We start from the raw sequence: 12903 nt of genomic DNA, 5'->3' as shown, positions 1-12903 counted from the left end.
CCCGTATACTTCGTAAATTAATAATTAGGGTGAAAATGATGGAAAATGTCCACAACTATCTATATATTTTATACTAGTTATTATACAAAGAAACATTTAAAGTATTCTTATGAGATATTATGTGATTTCTTTCAAACCTAAAATGGTCAACAATGTTTTTTGTGTGTGTACTATCATTTATTGCGGCATACACAATTTGCTGTACATTGTGTCGCAGTAAAAGGGGGGTCCATTCTACTCAGGAGCACTTCTAGTTTCCAAATCCACAGAGTTTACACCCAGAGGAGCGTCGCTGCTCCTTCTGCGACCCTTAAAGAGTGGCCAATCATCTTAAATAAAATGTTTTTCATATTGGACAAACATATTGCACCGTACAACATTTTCTGTATGTTATGTCGCAGTAAAAGGTTTGTCCATTCTACTCAGGAGCACTCTAGTTTCCAAATCCACATAGTTTACACCCCAAGGAGTGTCGCTGTTCATTCTACGTCCCTTAAAGCAACTGTACAAAAGTGCAGACTGGACCATTGTTTTATGGACACAAACAATCAATAGTTTTTCCTGTACAGTGCTATATTTGTACCATATAGTGTCCAGGGGCCCCAGGCAAACCTATTTGACCACAGTAAAAGTCTAGCAACACTTCCTATGATCTAGCTTTTTGTTCAAACATATCTGTTTTGTAGTCTAGGGACTCTAGTCAGTAGACTGGACCCTGGTTTTATGGACACACAATCGATATTTTTTCTGTAAAGTGCTATATTTGTACCGTATAGTGTCCAGGCACCCCACATTAAGCTGTTTGACCACAGTAAAAGTCCAGAAACACTTCATATGACCTAACTTTTTGTTCAAACTCATCTTTTTTGTACATATAATTGTGTACGGTGCGATATGTGTGTCCAATATGAAAAATGGATTGGATTTAGGCTGATAGGCCACTCTTTAAGGGCTGCAGAAGGAGCAGCGACGCTCCTCTGGGTGTAAACTCTGTGGATTTGGAAACTAGAAGTGCTCCGGAGTAGAATGGACCCCCTTTTACTGCGACACAACGTACAAAAAATTGTGTACAGTGCAATATGTATGTCCAATATAAAAATAAAAAAAGATTTAAGCTGATATGCCTCTCTTTAAGGGCTGTACGCGCACGACCCACGTGGAGTTCCAGGTCTTCGGTAGCCTCTGGAACTGCCGTTCTGCGGCCAACAAGGCAGAGTTCATCTCAGCCTATGCCACTGTTACGTTCTCCCCTCGGGTGTAGTTCGTCTGAGGAGGAGACGTAAATGCCTGTGCCTGCGCACGCAAGGTAAACTAGATGGATGGGGAAGAAATGTGGGGAGTAATGAAGTAAAATAACCAGACAACAACCAGATCTCAAGGTTAGCCCTCGGGGGACGTTTAGTAAGGTACTTAAACAAAATATACAACAACCATAAAAAACCGTAAGCAAACCTCAACTCAATCAAACAAACCAGGGAAGGTAAGAGAAGGGAATATTTGGGAACGGGGTCCAATTAATGAAAATAAACAAAAGGTTCTACACACCTAAACCTTCCAATTACACTCTAAACCTAACCCACTTTCCTGCCTGATTACCAAAAAATACAGGGGTGACACCCGCCCGGCTAACCTAGTGTATAAAACAATGGGTTATCTACGTGGGAATGTACACCCATGGGCAGATATACCTTTCCCTTCTCCAGGACCTAGGTAGGGTGGAGTACATCAGGAGGACAGGCTGGAACACAAACAAAGATAAATTAACACAACCAATACCCAAACAACAAGTGTCCTCTCCCCCCCCCCCTTCGAGCTCACACGGCAAACAGGTATACTCTCGTCAATCATCTACAGCTGCCAGAACTCCGGACCGAAGCCACGCCCACCATCGTCAGCCACAACTCAGCACACCTGTAATCCACAGAACACACAAACACACTACAAAGGGAAATGGGGAGAAAGAAAAACACGTCACACGTAACAGCCACCCTCCAGTCCCTCAACTTGTTGGCGCTGACGGAAACATGGATTACCACAGAAAACACTGCTACTCCTACTGCTCTTTCCTCGTCTGATCGTGTGTTCTCGCATACCCCGAGAGCATCTGGTCATCGCGGCGGTGGCACAGGAATCCTCATCTCTCCCAAGTGGACATTCTCTCTTTTCCCCCTGACCCATCTGTCTATCTCCTCATTTGAATTCCATGCTGTCACAGTTACTAGCCCATTCAAGCTTAACATCCTTGTCATTTATCGCCCTCCAGGTTCCCTTGGAGAGTTCATCAATGAGCTTGACGCCTTGATAAGTTCCTTTCCTGAGGATGGCTCACCCCTCACCGTTCTGGGTGACTTTAACCTCCCTACGTCTGCCTTTGACTCATTTCTCTCTGCCTCCTTCTTTCCACTCCTTTCCTCTTTTGACCTCACCCTCACACCGTCCCCCCCTACTCACAAGGCAGGCAATACACTTGACCTCATCTTTACTAGATGCTGTTCTTCTACTAATCTCACTGCAACTCCCCTCCAAGTCTCCGACCACTACTTCGTATCCTTTTCTCTCTCGCTCTCCTCCAACACTACTCACTCTGCCCCTACTCAGATGGTAATGTGCTGTCGCAACCTTCGCTCTCTCTCTCCCGCTACTCTCTCCTCTTCCATCCTATCATCTCTTCCCTCTGCTAAATCCTTCTCCCTCCAATCTCCTGATTCTGCCTCCTCAACCCTCCTCTCCTCTCTCTCTGAATCTTTTGACTCTCTATGTCCCCTATCCTCCCGGCCGGCTCGGTCCTCCCCTCCTGCTCCGTGGCTTGACGATTCATTGCGAGCTCACAGAACAGGCCTCCAGGCAGCCGAGCGGAAATGGAAGAAAACTAGACTCCCTGCGGACCTGTCATCTTTCCACTCCCTCCTCTCTACATTCTCTTCCTCCGTTTCTGCTGCTAAAGCCACTTTCTACCACTCTAAATGTCAAGCCTCTGCCTCTAACCCTAGGAAGCTCTTTGCCACCTTCTCCTCCCTGCTGTATCCTCCTCCTCCTACCCCTCCCTCCTCCCTCTCTGTGGATGACTTGGTCAACCATTTTGAAAAGAAGGTTGACGACATCCGATCCTCATTTATTAAGTCAAATGACACCGTTGGTCCTGCTCACACTGCCCTACCCTATGCTTTGACTTCTTTCTCCCCTCTCTCTCCAGATGAAATCTTGCGACTTGTGACAGCCGGCCGCCCAACAACCTGCCTGCTTGACCCTATCCTCTCTTCTCCAGACCATTTCCGGAGACCTTCTCCCTTACCTCACCTCGCTCATCAACTCATCCTTGTCCGCTGGCTATGTCCCTTTCATCTTCAAGAAAGCGAGAGTTGCACCCCTCCTCAAAAAACCTACACTCAATCCCTCCGATGTCAACAACTACAGACCAGTATCCCTTCTTTCTTTGCTGCCTTTGATACTGTGAACCATCAGATCCTCCTCTCCACCCTCTCTGAGTTGGGCATCTCCGGCGTGGCTCACTCTTGGATTGCGTCCTATCTGACAGGTCGCTCCTACCAGGTGGCGTGGCGAGAATCTGTCTCCGCACCACGTGCTCTCACCACTGGTGTCCCCCAGTGGTCCTCTGTAGCTCAGCTGGTAGAGCACGGCGCTTGTAAAGCCAAGGTAGTGGGTTCGATCCCCGGGACCACCCATACACAAAAAAAATAATAATGTATGCACGCATGACTGTAAGTCGCTTTGGATAAAAGCGTCTGCTAAATGGCATATTATATTATATTATTATTATATTATTATTCTAGGCCCTCTCCTATTCTCTCTATACACCAAGTCACTTGGCTCTGTCATATCCTCACATGGTCTCTCCTATCATTGCTACGCAGACGACACACAATTAATCTTCTCCTTTCCCCCTTCTGATAACCAGGTGGCGAATCGCATCTATGCATGTCTGGCAGACATATGTCGGATCACCACCTCAAGCTGAACCTCGGCAAGACGGAGCTGCTCTTCCTCCCGGGGAAGGACTGCCCGCTCCATGATCTTGCCATCACGGTTGACAACTCTGTTGTGTCCTCCTCCCAGAGTGCAAAGAACCTTGACGTGACCCTGGACAACACCCTGTCGTTCTCCGCTAACATCAAAGCGGTGACTCGATCCTGTAGGTTCATGCTCTACAACATTCGCAGAGTACGACCCTACCTTACATAGGAAGCGGCACAGGTCCTAATCCAGGCACTTGTCATCTCCCGTCTGGATTACTGCAACTCGCTGTTGGCTGGGCTCCCTGCCTGTGCCATTAAACCCCTACAACTCACCCAGAACGCTGCAGCCCGTCTGGTGTTCAACCTTCCCAAGTTCTCTCACGTCACCCCGCTCCTCTGCACACTCCACTGGCTTCCAATTGAAGCTCGCATCTGCTACAAGACCATGGTGCTTGCCTACGGAGCTGTGAGGGGAACGGCACCTTCTTACCTTCGGGCTCTGATCAGTCCCTACACCCAAACGAGGGCATTGCGTTCTTCCACCTCTGGCCTGCTGGTCCCGCTACCTCTGCGGAAGCACAGTTCCCGCTCAGCCCAGTCAAAACTGTTCGCTGCTCTGTCACCCCAATGGTGGAACAACCTCCCTCACGATGCCAGGACAGCGGAGTCACTGACCACATTCCGGAGACACTTGAAACCCTACCTCTTTAAGGAATACCTGGGATAGTATAAAAGTAATCCTTCTATCCCCCCCCACCCCATCCCCACAAAAAGATATATATATATAAAAAATATATAAATCAAAAGAAAAGAAAAAACGACAATAATATAAATAAAAATATAAATATAAAAAATAACAACAACTATATATATATATATATAAAACAAATTAAAATTGAAAACATACTCTAAAAAAAAAGACATTTAAAAAAGGAAAAACTATAAAAAAGATAACAAAAAAAACATTAAATAGAAATATAAAAAAATAAATTGGTAAAGTGGATGTCCCACTGGCTATCATAAGGTGAATGCACCAATTTGTAAGTCGCTCTGGATAAGAGCGTCTGTTAAATGACGTAAATGTAAATGTAAAATGAGCAGTGATGCTCCTTGGGGTGTAAACTGTTTGGATTTGGAAAGTAGAAGTGTTCCTGAGTAGAATGGACCCCCCTTTTACTTCGACATAATGTACAGGGAATTATGTACGGTGCAATATGTATGTCCAATTTGAAAAACTGATTGGATTTAAACTGATAGGCCACTCTTTAAGGGCTGCAGAATGAGCGGCGACGCTCCTTGGGTTGCAAACTCTGTGGATTTGGAGTAGATGGATTTTGCTCTGTGGATTTGCTCTTGAGAAGAATGGGTTAAGGTTAGGTTTAAAATCTCATTTTAAGAAGAGACATTTTAGAAATAGGCGGGGTTTATGACTTTGGGCTTGTGGTAACTAGGGACGACTGAGGTACTGAGTCCCGCCTATCCCCCTTTCTACCAAATAGTGATCTGGAAATGTGGATGGGGGACGTGGGAAGCTCGGTCTTCCTGCTAAATAGTGGGTTATTTGACGTCAAACTGCACATGCGCGGACATTCATGAAAGCCTTCACATCCCCCTCCACACACACACACATACAATGTACTGTAATTTTATAAGTAGGCAAACTTTCCACCTAATTACAGCGACCTGAGTATAACAACAATCTAGTTGGACTGACAGTTGTAAGGACTCTGGTTTGAGTTAGAGTCCCAGTTAGAGTCATTCTCGTCCACCAGCCGGCATGTGGTAGCAATTGAGCCTGGGGATGAGGTAACAGTTCAGGGTAACCAGTCGAAGTCGCTACATTGATGTCAGAGTGGGATTGCACCCGGGTGCGGCCATCGAGGGAGTGTTCTAATAATATGGGCACGGGGTATGAGAGTGAAACACAGGAATGCACTCTCCAAAGGAAGGGAGTGGTGTAGCGAATAGCCACCTTATTACAAAATCTAGCATCTAGGACATTTGGACCTTGATCTTGGCGTGGGACTGACAGTTGCAGGACACAGGTTTGAATCCCTGTCTGGTCTACCCCTTGAATTCCCTACAATAGTAAAATAAAATCCTCAGTATTCTATCATGTTTACTTTTTGTAGTAATCGAGGTTCGGATCTTTTGGTGTGACGCAGTGGCGTCTACACATTTTGCCATGGGGCAGAAAGGAAAATGTACAGTTTTAGCGCTAATCTCATGCTATTCTACACATTTTGCAACGAGGCTGAGAGAATTTTGCATTTTTAAAGCTAACTTCCTGTAATTCAATTTTTTTTGGACATGGCTTATGATGTGTTCATATCCTATCTGGGGAGAGGATGACCATAGAGATCCTATTAAATTACTAGAGGGGCTATGTCATAAACCCTCGAAGTTCCAGAATGGAGTGAAAATGGCAGCCATATTGGTCTAATTGATAAAAAAAATTAAAAAATAAATAGACAAAATGTTTAAAAAATGTATAATCTTTGTAAATTAGATCATCGGTAGGACTGGTGGAGTTGTGTCGCACATGCAGCTAACAAAAACATATGGAAATGTCTGCTGCAGGCCACAAATGTGCATGTGTCTGCTCAAACGGTCAGAAACAGACTCCATGAGGGTGGTATTAGGGCCGGACGTCCACAGGTGGGGGTTGTGCTTACAGCCCAACACCGTGCAGGACATTTGGCATTTGCCAGAGAACACCAAGATTGGCAAATTCGACACTGGCGCCCTGTGCTCTTCACAGATGAAAGCAGGTTCACACTGAGCACATGTGACAGACGTGACAGAGTCTGGAGACGTTCTGCTGCCTGCAACATCCTCCAGCATGACCGGTTTGGCGGTGGGTCAGTCATGGTGTGGGGTGGCATTTCTTTGGGGGGGCCGCACAGCCCTCCATGTGCTCGCCAGAGGTAGCCTGACTGCCATTAGGTACCGAGATGAGATCCTCAGACCCCTTGTGAGACCATATGCTGGTGCGGTTGGCCCTGGGTTCCTCCTAATGCAAGACAATGCTAGACCTCATGTGGCTGGAGTGTGTCAGCAGTTCCTGCAAGAGGAAGGCATTGATGCTATGGACTGGCCCGCCCGTTCCCCAGACCTGAATCCAATTGAGCACATCTGGGACATCATGTCTCGCTCCATCCACCAACGCCACGTTGCACCACAGACTGTCCAGGAATTGGCGGATGCTTTAGTCCAGGTCTGGGAGGAGATCCCTCAGGAGACCATCCGCCACCTCATCAGGAGCATGCCCAGGCATTGTAGGGAGGTCATACAGGCACGTAGAGGCCACACACACTACTGAGCCTCATTTTGACTTGTTTTAAGGACATTACATCAAAGTTGGATCAGCCTGTAGTGTGGTTTTCCACTTTAATTTTGAGGGTGACTCCAAATCCAGACCTCCATGGGTTGATAAAATTAAATTCCATTGATCATTTTTGTGTGATTTTGTTGTCAGAACATTCAACTATGTAAAGAAAAAAAGTATTTAATAATATTATTTCATTCATTCAGATCTAGGATGTGTTATTTTAGTGTTCCCTTAATTTTTTTGAGTAGTGTATATATATATATTCATTATATTATTTTATATTTACATCATTTAGCAGATGCTCTTATCCAGAGCGACTTACAGGAGCAATTAGGGTTAAGTGCCTTGCTTAAGGGCACATCGACAGATTTTTCACCTAGTCGGCTCAGGGATTAGAACCAGCGACCTTTCGGTTACTGGCACAACGCTCTTACCCACTAAGCTACCTGCCGCCCCCAGTGGGGGGGAGAACAAGTATTTGATACACTGCCGATTTTGCAGGTTTTCCTACTTACAAAGCATGTAGAGGTCTGTAATTTTTTTTATCAACACTACAACTGTGCGAGACGGAATCTAAAACAAAAATCCAGAAAATCACATTGTATGATTTTTAAGTAATTAATTTGCATTTTATTGCATGACATAAGTATTTGATACATCAGAAAAGCAGAACTTAATATTTGGTACAGAAACCTTTGTTTGCAATTACAGAGATCATATGTTTCCTGTAGGTCTTGGTTTCGGGGCTGTCGCTGGGCAATACGGACTTTCAGCTCCCTCCAAAGATTTTCTATTGGGTTCAGGTCTGGAGACTGGCTAGGCCACTCCAGGACCTTGAGATGCTTCTTACGGAGCCACTCCTTAGTTGCCCTGGCTGTGTGTTTCGGGTCATTGTCATGCTGGAAGACCCAGCCACGACCCATCTTCAATGCTCTTACTGAGGGAAGGAGGTTGTTGGCCAAGATCTTGCGATACATGGCCCCATCCATCCTCCCCTCAATACGGTGCAGTCGTCCTGTCCCCTTTGCAGAAAAGCATCCCCAAAGAATGATGTTTCCACCTCCATGCTTCACGGTTGGGATGGTGTTCTTGGGGTTGTCCTCATCCTTCTTCTTCCTCCAAACACAGCGAGTGGAGTTTAGACCAAAAAGCTATATTTTTGTCTCATCAGACCACATGACCTTCTCCCATTCCTCCTCTGGATCATCCAGATGGTCATTGGCAAACTTCAGACGGGCCTGGACATGCGCTGCTTGAGCAGGGGGACCTTGCGTGCGCTGCAGGATTTTAATCCATGACGGCGTAGTGTGTTACTAATGGTTTTCTTTGAGACTGTGGTCCCAGCTCTCTTCAGGTCATTGACCAGGTCCTGCCGTGTAGTTCTGGGCTGATCCCTCACCTTCCTCATGATCATTGATGCCCCACGAGGTGGGATCTTGCATGGAGCCCCAGACCGAGGGTGATTGACCGTCATCTTGAATTTCTTCCATTTTCTAATAATTGCGCCAACAGTTGTTGCCTTCTCACCAAGCTGCTTGCCTATTGTCCTGTAGCCCATCCCAGCCTTGTGCAGGTCTACAATTTTATCCCTCATGTCCTTACACAGCTCTCTGGTCTTGGCCATTGTGGAGAGGTTGGAGTCTGTTTGAGTTTGTGGACAGGTGTCTTTTATACAGGTAACGAGTTCAAACAGGTGCAGTTAATACAGGTAATGAGTGGAGAACAGGAGGGCTTCTTAAAGAAAAACTAACAGGTCTGTGAGAGCCGGAATTCTTACTGGTTGGTAGGTGATCAAATACTTATGTCATGCAATAAAATGCAAATTAATTACTTAGAAATCATACAATGTGATTTTCTGGATTTTTGTTTTAGATTCCGTCTCTCACAGCTGAAGTGTATCTATTATAAAAATGACAGACCTCTACATGCTTTGTAAGTAGGAAAACCTGCAAAATCGGCAGTGTATCAAATACTTGTTCTCCCCACTGTATATATATATATTTGAAGTGAAGCAGACAATTACATTGATGGAAGTTACAATCTATCTGCAATATTAAAGCTGATCTACCGCCTAAATAAAACAAAGAAAAAGAAAAAAGAAAAAAAGTAAGCTCAGGAATATATTTTTCTACATGTATTTAACCCCTTATTTTTTGCACCAAACCGTCTCCACATATATACTCAGCAAATAAAGAAACGTCCTCTCACTGTCAACTGCGTTTATTTTCAGCAAACTTTACATGTGTAAATATTTGTATGAACATAACAGGATTCAACAACTGAGACATAAACTGAACAAGTTCCAAAGACATGTGACTAACAGAAATTGAATAATGTGTCCCTGAACAAAGGGGGGAGGTCAAAATCAAAAGTAACAGTCCTTATCTGGTGTGGCCACCAGTTGCATTAAGTACTGCAGTGCATCTCCTCCTCATGGACTGCACCAGACTTGCAAGTTCTTGCTGTGAGATGTTACCCCACTCTTCCACCAAGGCACCTTTAAGTTCCCTGACATTTCTGGGCGGAATGGCCCTAGCCCTCACCCTCCGATCCAACAGGTCCCAGACATGCTCAATTGGATTGAGATCCGGGCTCTTCGCTGGCCATGGCAGAACACTGACATTCCTGTCTTGCAGGAAATCACGCACAGAACGAACAGTATTGCTGGTGGCATTGTCATGCTGGAGGGTCATGTCAGGATGAGCCTGCAGGAAAGGTACCACATGAGGGAGGAGGATGTCTTCCCTGTAACGCACAGCGTTGAGATTGCCTGCAATGACAACAAGCTCAGTCCGATGATGCTGTGACACACCGCCCCAGACCATGACGGACCCTCCACCTTCAAATCGATCCCGCTCCAGAGTACAGGCCTCGGTGTAACGCTCATTCCTTCGATGATAAACGCGAATCCAACCATCACCCCTGGTGAGACAAAACCGCGACTCGTCAGTGAAGAGCACTTTTTGCCAGTCCTGTCTGGTCCAGCGACGGTGGGTTTGTGCCCATAGGCGACGTTGTTGCCGGTGATGTCTGGTGAGGACCTGCCTTACAACAGGCCTACAAGTCCTCAGTCCAGCCTCTCTCAGCCTATTGCGGACAGTCTGAGCACTGATGGAGGGATTGTGCATTCCTGCTGTAACTCGGGCAGTTATTGTTGCCATCCTGTACCTGTCCCGCAGGTGTGATGTTTGGATGTACCGATCCTGTGCAGGTGTTGTTACACGTGGTCTGCCACTGCGAGGACGATCAGCTGTCCGTCCTGTCTCCCTGTAGCGCTGTCTTAGCCGTCTCACAGTACGGACATGGCAATTTATTGCCCTGGCCACATCTGCAGTCCTCATGCCTCCTTGCAGCATGCCTAAGGCACGTTCACGCAGATGAGCAGGGACCCTGGGCATCTTTCTTTTGGTGTTTTTCAGAGTCAGTAGAAAGGCCTCTTTAGTGTCCTAAGTTTTCATAACTGTGACCTTAATTGCCTACCGTCTGTAAGTTGTTAGTGTCTTAACGACCGTTCCACAGGTGCATGTTCATTATTTGTTTATGGTTCATTGAACAAGCATGGGTGTCACGTCTTCCTCCGAAGCTGCCTCCCCTTCTTGTTCGGGCAGGCTTCGGCGTTCGTCGTCACTGGCCTACTAGCCACTGCCGCTCCATATCTCATTATTCCATTTGTCTTGTCTTGTCAATTACACACCTGGTTCATATCCCCTCATTAGTACATGTATAAGTGTTCCCTCTGCCCCCCTTGTCCTTGTGGGTGACTGTTATTTGTGAGTTGAGTGTAGCTCGGTTGAGCTACCCGTACCTTGTATTTCCGGGGATATTGTTCCCCGTGTGCCTGTATTTTGTTGACGCTATCCAGCGTAACTGTGTCCTACTGAATAAACTCTGTATTCAGTGATTTACCCTCCTGCGCCTGACTCCTTCAAATCACACTCTCACAGAATCACCCACCCGTAACTATGGAGTCAGCGGGAGAGGAGCGCATGCCTGGAGCATTCCACGATGCTGGCCAGCTTGGGGGAAGCGATGGATCGGGTTCTTCAGGTCGTCCAATGCCTTGAGAGGAGAGGACCCGATCTGTCGAGACCAGCTGGTCCACCGGATCCAGCCACCCACACCCCAGCACCCGGAGGGATCCAGATATCCCAACCACGGGAGTTCGACGGGACGGTGGCGCTCTGCCAAGGATTTCTCCTCCAACTGGAGCTCTATTTCTCCAGCATCAGGCCGGCTCATCGGAGCGGGAGAAGGTGTCCGCCCTCATCACCTGCCTCTCGGGGAAAGCCCTGGAGTGGGCCAACGCGGTGTGGAACGAAGGAGGAGCTGTGTTGGAGAACTACGAGGAGTTCGCTCGCCTCTTTCACCCACCCCAAGGTCGAGAGGCGGGCAAGCGGCTGGACCACCTGAGGCAGGGGACGAGGACCGCGCAGGACTTCGCTTTGGAGTTTCAGACTCTGGCAGCGGGGTCCGTGTGGAACGAGCGGGCCCTTATCGACCATTTCCGGTGCCATCTGCGGGAGAACGTCTGACGGGAGCTAGCTTGCCGGGACACCATATTGTCTTTCACGCAACTGGTGGACATGGCCATCCGTTTGGACAACCTGCTGGCAGCCAGAGGACGTCCTGGAAGGGGTCTGCTCGTTCCCACCCCGGCCAACTCGGATCTCGAGCTGATGGAGCTGGGTGGAGCCGCCATCCGAGAGAGCAGAGGAAGACAGCGACAGTACACCACACGGAGTCGTCAACGCTCTTTTGGGTCTGGAGGCGGTAGGCAGGGCACTCTCGCATCACCCTAGGTATCGAATACCCACACTCGTTCAGAGCCCTCTGCTGCGCACTGTACTCTACCCATCGACTTTCCCGATCACATTGTAGTTCCCCAGTGTAAGGCGCTAGTCGATTCAGGCGCAGCTGGGAACTTTATGGACAGGGCATCCTCACGCCGTCTAGGTATTTCATTGGTTCCCCCGGTCCGGGTTTGTTCAGGAAGTTACTGCACCAGTCACCATGATTACCCAAGAGACTCATTGTGAGCAGATCACTTTTTTTTATTGAGTCCCCTGTTTTCCCTGTGATATTAGGTATCCATTGGTTAGGACTCCACAACCCCACCTTCTCATGGCCGCAGAGGGTTCTCACAGGGTGGTCGCAAGAGTGTCAGGGTAGGTGTCTAGGTATTTCCGTTGGTGCAACCCCGGTGGAAAGTCCAGACAGTACCTCCACCGTGCGCATTCCCCCGAATACCTCGATTTGGTGCTCGCGTTTTCAAAGACGCAGGCTACCAAGTTACCACCTCATCAGGCGGGGGATTGCGCGATAAACCTCAGAGTAGACGCTGTACCTCCCAGGAGTCATGTGTACCCCCTGTCGCAGGCTGATACGGCGGCTATGGAAACATACGTCACCGAGTCTCTGCGCCAGGGGTATATACGTCCCTCCACTTCACCCGCCTCCTTGAGTTTCTTCTTTGTAAAGAAGAAAGACGGCGGTCTGCGCCCTTGAATTGATTATCGACCACTGAACAAGGAGACGATGAGGTTTAGTTATCCTCTCCCTGTCACGGATGCCGCCGAGGCTGCTCCTCCTCCTTGCTCG

Source organism: Coregonus lavaretus (assembly GCF_964263955.1).
Source record: "Coregonus lavaretus genome assembly, chromosome: 17".
Classification (NCBI taxonomy): Eukaryota; Metazoa; Chordata; class Actinopteri; order Salmoniformes; family Salmonidae; genus Coregonus; species Coregonus lavaretus.
The sequence above is the reverse complement of the archived record's forward strand: the minus strand, read 5'-3'. Positions refer to the sequence as shown.